Genomic DNA, 10,938 nt, shown 5'->3' with positions numbered 1-10,938 from the left:
GTGACCATCGTGGCGACCACTTTGCTGATTGTGTGGCTTGTGTGCAAAGAAACTAGTTTCTTATAACAGCCTTCGCTAGTAAAAGTACCCACTGCGAAGACAAGCTTTTTTTTTTTAATTTCCCTAGGAAACAATCATTATGTGGGTATACCAACCCCAGTTTTTTGAACTTTGGTTTCTCCAGAGCTTTTTTTTAAAAGAAGGACGCTGGGGTTTACCCATAAATTATATTAAAGAATCAGAAAACATTACAAACGATTGCCCAAATAGGGTAGCTTGTCCTTCCAAAAGAGATTATCACATGTACGAAGCAAAAATAAGATATAGCCCATGGCCAGAGAAGGGGCCCCTTGTGCATAACTTTATGCACACATAGACATGACTATGACGAGTAAATAGCACAGGCAAGAGAGGAGGCACAACGTCCTTCTAAAGCTGCAGTCATCGCTCTGCGCCATCTGACGCTATCAGATAACATAATGACATGGTTACTCGGCTGAATTTATGAGAAAATATGTGAGCATTCTCCTTAAATGACACTGGAACTTCCGAACCTTTTCATCCCCCCTATGAAGAGAAATCTATCATGATGATAAGCCACATAAGAAACTAGTTTATAGTTTGTATTTGAATGTTATGGATTAAAGATAAAGTTTTTTTTACTACAGAGTATAAGGTTCAGGTTCTAATTTCACTATGTACTTGTTTATTGTGATCTTATTGAAGAATAAGGCAAGACCAATTGAAAATAGGCATATTCAAATCACATTACATATAATTTTCATGCTTCATATCCATGCTTAATTAATTTATGTCGTTGGTTGTCAATATATGTGATCATTGATGGGTCTATTTAAGATGAATGCAATGAAAATTACTTTGGTTCAATGTTGACATGATCAATAGACCATATTGTTAGAGAAGTCATTTGGTAAGATAGTGTTATTAAACTCATAAAGTTATTGTATAATGGGTGATTGTATAATGACATATGTGGTCAAAATGAGAGATTGTTAGATATTTTGCGTGGGCCTACATATGTAATTAATCATGCATTATAAATTAAGATATGAGTCTATTCAAAGTGATCTTATGCAGTTGGGCCATATGACATCTCATAGAGTATAGTTATAATAATGTGTAGATACTTAATATACCCTTATATGTCAATTTTTTATTTTATGATAAGTTGAATTGAAAAAAAGATATATAATGTAGTGGTTATAAATGGGTTATAGTCCTCAAAACCATATATAGTGGAGGTTTCTTTTTCTTCCCCCATGAAGAACCATGAAGAAAGAGACTCTCTTATTTGGATTAGAGAAGAAGAAAAAGACACTAAAAAAGGTTTTGAAAGATCAAAACTTCATCAAGATCTACCGGTGCAACGATGGATTCGAGTATGCTTCCGCAATATGTTTTATTTTATTTTTTTTAATGATACAGTATAAACAAATTAAAGATAAATAAAGATTATTTCTCTAAATTTTTCGGCACATTCTCCTTCAATGACACTGAAACTTCTCACCCTTTTTATTCCCCTTACTAAGAGAAATCTATCATGATGATAAGCCGCATAAGAAACTAGTTCATAGTCTCTAAGCAAATCTAATAGTCAACAATAAAGAATCACCCATCCAAAAGTGATATTGCAACCAGACCGTTCCTCACAAACAACCAGATTTGATTCTTAAAGCACTCAGGCCACCCCAACGCATCATATTGTTCAGTGCATGCTGACCACACAATACTAGCGATTGGTGACCTTCCCAAAAGTCCCCCTTCACATTAACCAGCCGAGCTCTATCTCTCTCAGGGATGAGAGACATAAGTGGGGGTCCCAACCATGTGTCAGTCCAAAACCGGGTCCCGGCACCATTTGAAACCCTGCATGACAAGAAGACTTCCACATGCTGCCAACCCCAAAAAATACCCTTTCAAGCCCCCAAGTAACAATGTTATTGGCTCCCCAGAAACTTCTATTACGGAGACATTTATTTCTCATAAATTTAAATTTAGAGTCACCCAAGTACACATCAAGAGCAAGCTTGGCCAGATAAGCTATATTCAGCTCTTCAATCAGACGAATGCCATCACCACCTTCAAGCTTAGGTTTGTAGAGAAGATCCCAAGCCACCAGGTGTGGTCGTCTCTCAGATTCAGAATCCAACCATAGAAAATTCCTGAGCATTGTTTCCAACTGCACTGGTACCTTCTTAAGAACTTTGAAGGATAGAATCCAAAAAACAGGGATACTAGTCAACGTATTTTGAACGAGTAAAATTCTCCCTGCATAAAAGCTTAGCCTTCCAAGCTTCAATAAGTTGCTAAATTTTAGCAATGAGAGGTTGGCACATAGTTGTATTAGGCTTCCTGATATAAAGAGGTAGGCCCAAATATTTAAGAGGTAACCTAATTAATTGCCAATCAACCATAGAAGAAACCTGACCAGCCATATCAGCATCAACATTAAAAGGTACTATACTTGATTTTAAGTTGTTTATTTTCATACCTGTCGCTGATTCAAACTCTGCAAAAATAGCTTTCAACTTGCTCACTTGATCCTTCATGGGCTTGCAGAATAGAATAACATCATTCGCAAAAAAATAGATGTAGCACATTGTGCTCAAGATGAGGGATTCGAATAACGTCCAACTGGTTGAGATTCTCACACAATTTCAGCCTTCTAATCAATCATTTCATCACAACAAGAAACAAATAAGGAGAAATCGGATCCCCTTGTCTCAATCCACGAGAGCTCCAAAACTTCTTACCCGGGATACCATTCACCACAATTTGAAACGAGGCCGAAGAAACACACAACATAATTCTACTCACCCAAGTTGGGTGAGAGCCCAATTGGATGAGGGAACTCTCAAAAAAAATTCAGGACACCCTATCATATGCTTTGGACAGGTCTAGCTTTAAACATAAAGTTGAAATCTTCTTTCTATGAATGAAATCAATCAACTCATGAGCAAGGAGCATGCTTTTGGGAATATCCTTACCTTTGAGAAATGCCCCTTGATTCTTAGAAATCAGTCTGGTGAGAATATCTTCCATCCTATTTACCATCACCTTAGATATAATCTTATAATTTTTTTTTACAAAGGGCAACACTACAAGAAAAATGCGAATTAGCGATGGACGTTATCTGTCGCTAAATTATTTTGTGACAGATTGGCGATAGATTAACGATGGATAGCGTTCGTCACAAATTTTTTGTCGCTAATTCATGACGGAACATATCTGTCGCTAATCCGTCGCTAAATAAGCGACGAATTTAGTTTTGCGACAGATACATATCTGTCGCTAATCCATCATAAATTTTTTTAAAATAATTTTAAAAAAATTAAAATTGAAATATAAATACTTCACATCAAATTCTATATGCCTAAATAGTGCATAACTACATTTTTATACTTCATATCCAAATTATTACATACAATTTTTTATAGTCACCAATACATAAATCTGATATACAAAATAAAATTTTTTATTTATCCAGAAGAGGAAAAGAGCATAACGTCATTGTTCCACAAAATACCCATAATACAAATACATAAGTAATATGGATTGCTATTGCAACAATTAACAGCATAACCGTAATATGTAAAAGGGCCCAAAAACTACTTTCTGGTCATGAAGTTTGATGAGAATGCATAGCAGTGACATGCAATTTAGCATAATGGACAGAATCCTTACAACCAATGTTAGAAATTTAGAATACTGACCACTCCTGCTACTTTTTTTTATCATTGACGTTGGATTTGAGTGCAATCCTTTCACCAATGCTACAATAAAATTCTTTAGCTTACATAGTTTTTTATCTTTTTCTAAGTCAACAAGGATAACATCTGCTATCTAGGTATCCCACCTCAGCAGTTACATATCTCTGCAATAGTGGCGGCAAAGCTCTGCGCTTGGGAGCTAAAGTACTGCTCAATGCACTTGGCTGTTTGGCCACTAGGATGTTGCTAACAGGGCCTGCATGTTCACATTAAAGCACTTTCATCAGAACCACAAAACATTGATAATATTTAGTTGATGTAACTAGTATCTTCATGTAGATGTAAGAATGAGATATAAACTTGAACAACTTCAATGCATTCCTTAAATCTAAGATTGTTTATTCTATGTATATCAGTATCAAAAAAGCTATCAAAAGTTCAGTAAAATACATACCTTCTCTCATTAAAGGAACAAAACAAAAGCAGAAACTTTATGCAACAGAAAAACAATAATCATCTTGCTAAGAAAATGCACATAGCCACCTCATACTAGCATCTATTTGCTGTTAATGGGGGCATATTATAAATCCAGTAAATTATATTTCCTAAATAATGCTTGGTGAGCTTTCTTGAGTGTGTGCAAGTACCAGTTGTAGAAAGCACACATGTTATTTGCACATAGGTTTCTCATGCTTGCTTAATTATACATCACATTATGATGCTTATATTTCAAAAAGATGAACGTGTTTCAACAAATGTCTCAAGAATCGATGAAGTTTACCTTCAATGTCATTGCCTAAAACCTGCCTCCATCCGGCATACCGGATTTAGCGATCCTTTGCAATACATCCAAGTTTAGAACCTCTCTGTAAAGCTTCAAAAAGAACAAAACCATAAGCCAAATGGTAAGAACCTTATAATCATACAGAACACAGTAACTCTCTCAAAAATTTCCGTAAATGTGGCTTCATTAAAGATTGATTCCAGTGGCCAAGTCATAAGTCGATGAACATATAGCAAAACAAGAAAAAAAACACAACTAGGTGCGATTTTTGGGCCACCAGTTATTCAAATGAGATTATGCATTGAACCTCAAAGTCAGAAGGGGCTTATGATCTATTACATACAATACCTCCCAATCAGATTCCCTCATTTTTGTCAATAGTCCTTCCATAAATTCAACCAAACGCCCTATTTGACTCATCAAATTATAAAAGTGCCTGATTTTTCTGATGACTTAATCCTCTGATATCAAAACCTTCAAAAATCTCTGAAAGTAGCGTATTGGCTGAACCCTAATTCAATAGCAATACAATTCATTTTTTTCCTTTTTTTTTAGGAAAAAGAAAAAGGGGAAATTCAAGTGAGCCCTAACCTCAAATTCCAAATCTGATAGCTTTGCCTCTTCGGCGATCGAAGTAGATACCGAAGGAGCAGTCTCTTTAGGCGTCCCTCTGCAGACATTTGAATCTGATTGTCCTCTAAACCCCTCCTCTTCTTCCTCAACCTCGTACCCCACTCTCTCCTTCGCGAACTCCGGACTGTGCCCTCGTATGCAAGCTCCTCCGCAAACTCGAACCCTCCAGCAAGGGGGCTAAGATCTCCCGCCTTGCCGTCATCCTCGGCACCGCCTACTGCAGAGGAGACCCAGAAGCCTGATCCTCCTCGGTTATTTTCCGATGATGGTTGGGCCGGGGTACGTGGGGGTCCCACACCAAGCCGTCGTGCTCCCGGGAAGTCAATATTCCAACACTGGGTTCCGACGGGTTGCGTACGAGGCATCGTCGATAAACGCCGGTCAGCACGTTTATTACACCGAATATCCAGATTTATGGACTAAAATTGATGACCCAGCGAGGGAGGGAGAATTTCGCACCCGTTTGATATTGAAAAGTAGCGAGCAAAATTCATCGCAAATTAGCGACCGATTTTGCAGCAGAAAAATTCTGTCTCTCATTCATCAGGAAGTTGCGACAAAGTTTGAGATAAATTTTTTTATCGTAAATCTGTCGCTAATTTACAATGGATTTTACTAACAGAATTTTTCTATCGCTAATTTCGTCGCTAATTTTAATTTTAGGGATGACTAGTTTTTTCTAGCATGACTGAAATCCACCGAGAGATTTGAGAATAAAAGAAATCAAGGTAGAATTTACATTCTTCACTGTCTTTCCATTGACAAAAAAGTCTTTCACTACAACATTCACTGCAACAATAATATTTCTACTCACAATATCCCAACACTTTGGGAAAAACAATCCTGTATACCCATCCGAACTGGGAGCCTTGTTACCTTTTGTCTCAAAACAACTTTTTTAATCGAGTCAAACAATGCCTCATTTTCAAGATTAAGACACCTGAAGTCCCCCCCCTCCCAACAAGGAAAGGAATCAACTCTATCAACTTCGTCTGCAACTGAAAATAATTAAGGCACTCCTTTTTAATGAGCGTACAATCAGTCACATGGGAGCCATCAATGAGAAGTGTATTAATACTATTATAATGCCTTCTTCCTTTAACATATGCCATAAAAAAATTTTGTGTTCTTGTCTCCTTCTCGGAGCCATTGAACACGAGACTTTTGCTTCAATTGGCATTCTTCTTGAGAGAAGACCCTCTCAAGCTCTTTTTTCAGCTGAATCTCAGCATCAATATCATCAAAAGACGGGTTCACATAATTCATTCTTTTGTAGGAGATGATTGCGCAACCACGTGATCTTATCCTCAAGCGTGCCCACCTTAGATTTTTTCCAAACCAACAATTTGGATTTCACGTCATCCAACTTATTGAGAATTCCAACAATCAGAAATAATTTTCAATTCCTCCGGTTCAGACAACCACCAAGCATAGAATTTAAAGGGAGGCAGTATTGGTATCGGCTAGGCATCATTTGGCCAACGATTCAGGTGAATCGGCCATACAGATACGTCAAGTGAATCGTTTTGACTGGGCCAAAAAATAATTAAAAAATATTACGTCTCAATCAGGATGCGATACATGTTAAAACTATTAAAATAATATTAAAAAATAAATTAAAATATGTTTTTTACATTTATTAAAAAATAGTTGATTCAAGAGTAAAGCTTATCGATTTTCCGCCGATATGATGCATATCGGCCCATACACACCGATACTGACAACATTGCTTTAGACCATGATAATTATGGGAAGCAGATCAGGTCATGCTGAAAATAAGTGTTTTCGCTCATGCTGACATCGTGGCCATCCGATTTGCATTTGAAAAAGCTCAAAAGTCAACAAAACCACGTGGCATTCATCCAAAATGCAAAATTTTTAGCATGACCTGATCTGCTTCCATTTTGTCCCCATGTTTCACACCAATTATGCGTGGTCTACTCTAAAAAAAATTAAATAAAACACTGCAAAATAAAAAAAGATCTAAACAAAACCTTTTTTTTTTGTTTATAGCAAGGGGAAACCCTCCTTATAACTATACATTGGCAGTGTTCCTTACCACTAGGGGTGGCAATCGGGTAGGATTGGCAGGTCGACCCGACGGGTTGGCAAGTCAGCATACATCAACCCGAACCCAACCCGTTTATTAAACTGGTCAGTTGTGGCAAACACGAACCCGACCCGTTTATTAAACGGGTAACCCGACACGACCTGCCAACCCGTTTATAAACAGGTTGGGTCGGGTTGGCGGGTCGACAGACGGGTTGGCAGGTTGGCGGGTTGACCCGCCCGCCTAACCCGTTTATTAAACGGGTCAGCCGGGTTGGCATACCCCTAACATGAACCCGACCCGTTTAATAAATGGGTTAGGTGGGTCGACCCGTTTATTAAACGGGTTAGTTTAAGCCCAACCTGAACCCGCCTAAGAGGCGGGTTGGTGGGTTGTGTCAGGTTTTGCCACCCCTACTTACCACCATGTTTTTCACTTTGTTTTATCTGTTGTAGATACATCTTTGCTCTCTTTAAGTATTTGTAATGGGCTTTGCCTTAAGACCCCCTATGTACTAAGAGATACGAGACCACTTCCTCTGTACATGCTTTTTTTTGCTAATAAAAGTTTTTGCTTATCTTGTATTCTTTTCTCTCTCTTACTCTCTTTGTCTCCTTGCTTTCTTTATGTGATTGTGCATACACATGCTTGTGCTATTGTGCTTATGCCCGCATGCTTGTCGAGCGTTTGTTTGTGTGCTTAAAAGGCCTGTCTCCAGTGTTGGGGAGCACTGGGGTGTGTCACAGGGGCCTTTGATTTTAAGCCTATTACAAGTTTGTATCATAGCTTTGTCGAAGCTGGGATAGGGACTCAACAACCACTATCAAGCGACCCAATGACAATCGTTGAGTATGGTGCCGAAGAAGCATAAATAAGTTGCTCAGGGGAGAGTCAGGTTTCTTCCAAAAAAGAGTTCTTGGCTGATGACCGTGTGACAATTTTCATACACGATGTCGCCAAGTTGACAGATACTATGACTAATATGGAGCAGTTGGTTCACAATGCAAATCATGTTTTTCAAATGCTTGATAATGAGATCAAGTCTCTTATGGAGGGAGTATAAGACTTTGTGGATAGTTTTACCATCAGATTTGAAGACCTATTGGAAAGGTTCAACACTATGACCACAAAAATGAATGTGATTCGTAGAAAAAATGACCAACTAGAGTGACAGTTGAAGATTGTCATAACTGAAGGGGGAGCAACACATGGAGATAGGCCACATATTAAGTTGCCTGAACTTCACAAGAGACCAACTAGAGTGACAACTTATTTTAAATTTGAGTAAAATTAAGGTTAAAATAAAGTTAAATTCAGACAAAATTCGAGAGTCTAAGTTGAACTTCTAGTTAGGTCCATTACGAGCCATAAATCTCACAAGAGATCAGATTTGGTGATTTCGGTTTAGGGTTGGTTAAAAAAATATAAATTTTAAAATTGATTGGCCTCTATTTTGGGTTTTTCAACTTGGATAAGGTTTAAAATTTGATTATTTAAAATTGATCAGACTGTAATTTGGATCCAATCCAATTAGTTTGGATATAATCCATGACATTTGGATCTAATTAGGGATGGATTGAGTTGGATATATCTCAAGATATTTGAATCCAATATCATTGGATTGAACCCGTAGGGTAGGACGCCCTGAATAACATTATTGATGTTTTGATAAAAATTTTGGCCAATCAGTGACTCACCTATTAAATCAAAGTTGAGCTTGATGTTTTTCATTTCAAGGGCATCAAAATCAACTATTTATATGCCCAAATTGGTGTTGATTTGAACATTTTATCATCGACTGAAGTTCATGCTTATTTGTAGGTCAAAAATCAATATTTTTCAACATTAACTAATTTTTTTTGTCGATTTGTATGAGTATGATAATATCTAAGACCACCACGATGATTTATATTTTGAGAGCTATGAAATCAACTATTTAAACGCTGAATTTTGTTGAGTCTTTAGGTCTATAAACCTCCCAAAATGTTACCATGTCACTAGAGCCCAAGCTAGGGTAAGAAATCCTCCTATTTCTTCTCTAGCTTAATTAACTTTGAAATCTAATGAGTTAGGACCCATAATTTATTTATTTTTATTTAATATTAATATTTTATATTAGAGATGAGACTTTTGCCGAAGCTCATCTTTAAATAGAAATCCTCATGAGAAGGATTAACAAGGTTAGTTCTATCTTCCTCTCTCTATTAAAGTGTATATCTTTCTTCTTCCATCTAATCCTAAAGGTAGTTTAAACCTCTATTAGAGACCTGCAACTACCTTAGTGAAGGTCTAATCCAGCCCAAAATGAGGTGCATCTGAAGGAAAAAATGACAGTATCATTACAAAAAATGTGTTTTCAGCAGGAAATCTCTACTTTAATGGTGCCTGATTTCAAGATGCATTAGCATACCATCTTTTTTATCTAGAGCTTGGATCTACATGTAATATATGCCTAAAACATTTATGGCTATTAGATCTACATGAAAAATATTTTTAAAAACCTAAAACAGTATTTTGAAAGATCAGTTTTGAGAAAATGATTTAGAAAAGACTAGTTTTGAAACCCTAAAAAGCAAAAATCATATGAATAGTTAGATCTATATTTTATTAGATTGTTTATCATATATAATGAATATAGAAGGATGTTTTTGAGTGTTTCTTCATCGATCTTGATGCTGTAAATTTATCTCTTGCTTAGATCTTGGTTAAAGATACAAGAAAATGTTTTTTGAAGAAGGTTTTGGCAAAAATGTTTTAAGGTTTTGATGTTTCATGTTAAAGAAAGTTAATCTAAGCATATACGGTAGATTACATGTGTAGTATGATTAAACAATATGTCATTACATAAATAAACTATGATTTTATTTTGTTTAAGGTTTCTTGTGATTCTTGCATAAATAAAATTGTATTTGAGATATTCTATGAAGGTTTTCTGATTTTTGGATGATAGATGCTAATGTTTTATCAAGATTAGCATAAATATGATCAAATATGTGTTGTATGTTATTGTAAATATGTTAAGAGCATAAAAGTCATGATTATATGATTCATATCATGATTCTTATTCTTAATAGATCTTGCAAGAATTTAAATCTTGGCTATTCTATCCTCATTTTTGTTCCAACCTGTTTAAAAAATAAATCAATATTTCTATAAAAGCCAAGTCAATAAATAAAAATAAAAATACTGAAGTATTTTACACATCCATAATTTGAATTTAGAAACTTGTTTCATTCCATTTGGTTCAGTGTTGAGCCAAAACATCAATTGCAACAAAACACACGTTTTCTACCCTGTCAAAAGGACTGTTTCGACCAAAGATTTTGAAAGTTATAAAACCTTAATCAAATGTGATCAAAATAAATTATAAAAATCTGGGTGAAAGCTAATATATATAAAAAGATTATGTAAAAAGAGTTTTATCAAAAGTTTTTTTTGTAAATCTTGATAAATTTCTCAAACTATGATAAATTTCTATAATTGATAGGATCTGTCTGATATTGTTTTCTGAACAGGGTTTAATCCTAGAATTTACCTGATTTTATTATGATGAATTTTGCAGTTCTGTTTCTTGGACTGTATTCTTGAGATGTTGGAGCAGTCCCAATAAAATATTGAGAGTAAAATTCAGTTCTTGTGTTTTTTGGTGGGTTTTTCAAATTTGGGTTAACAGAGATCCGAATTGCACCATATAACATGTGTTGGTGCCTAGTTGTATTTTACTTTGTGCAGTATATTTA

At 35.9% G+C, this 10,938-nt stretch overlaps 1 long non-coding RNA gene across 1 annotated transcript; it reads right to left on the bottom strand.

Moving 5' to 3' along the window:
- Positions 1-3,701: 3,701 nt before the first annotated feature.
- LOC149833985 (uncharacterized) lies at positions 3,702-5,594 on the bottom strand. The gene is made up of 3 exons (XR_016432495.1): positions 5,107-5,594; positions 4,513-4,605; positions 3,702-3,987 (listed from the first exon to the last, which is right to left on the bottom strand). It is a non-coding gene; the product is annotated as an uncharacterized LOC149833985 (long non-coding RNA).
- Positions 5,595-10,938: the final 5,344 nt, after the last annotated feature.

The sequence above is a fragment of the Nuphar pumila genome, chromosome 6 (genome assembly GCF_984573655.1).
Source record: "Nuphar pumila chromosome 6, dmNupPumi1.hap1.1, whole genome shotgun sequence".
NCBI lineage: Eukaryota > Viridiplantae > Streptophyta > Magnoliopsida > Nymphaeales > Nymphaeaceae > Nuphar > Nuphar pumila.
The sequence above is the reverse complement of the archived record's forward strand: the minus strand, read 5'-3'. Positions and strand labels throughout refer to the sequence as shown.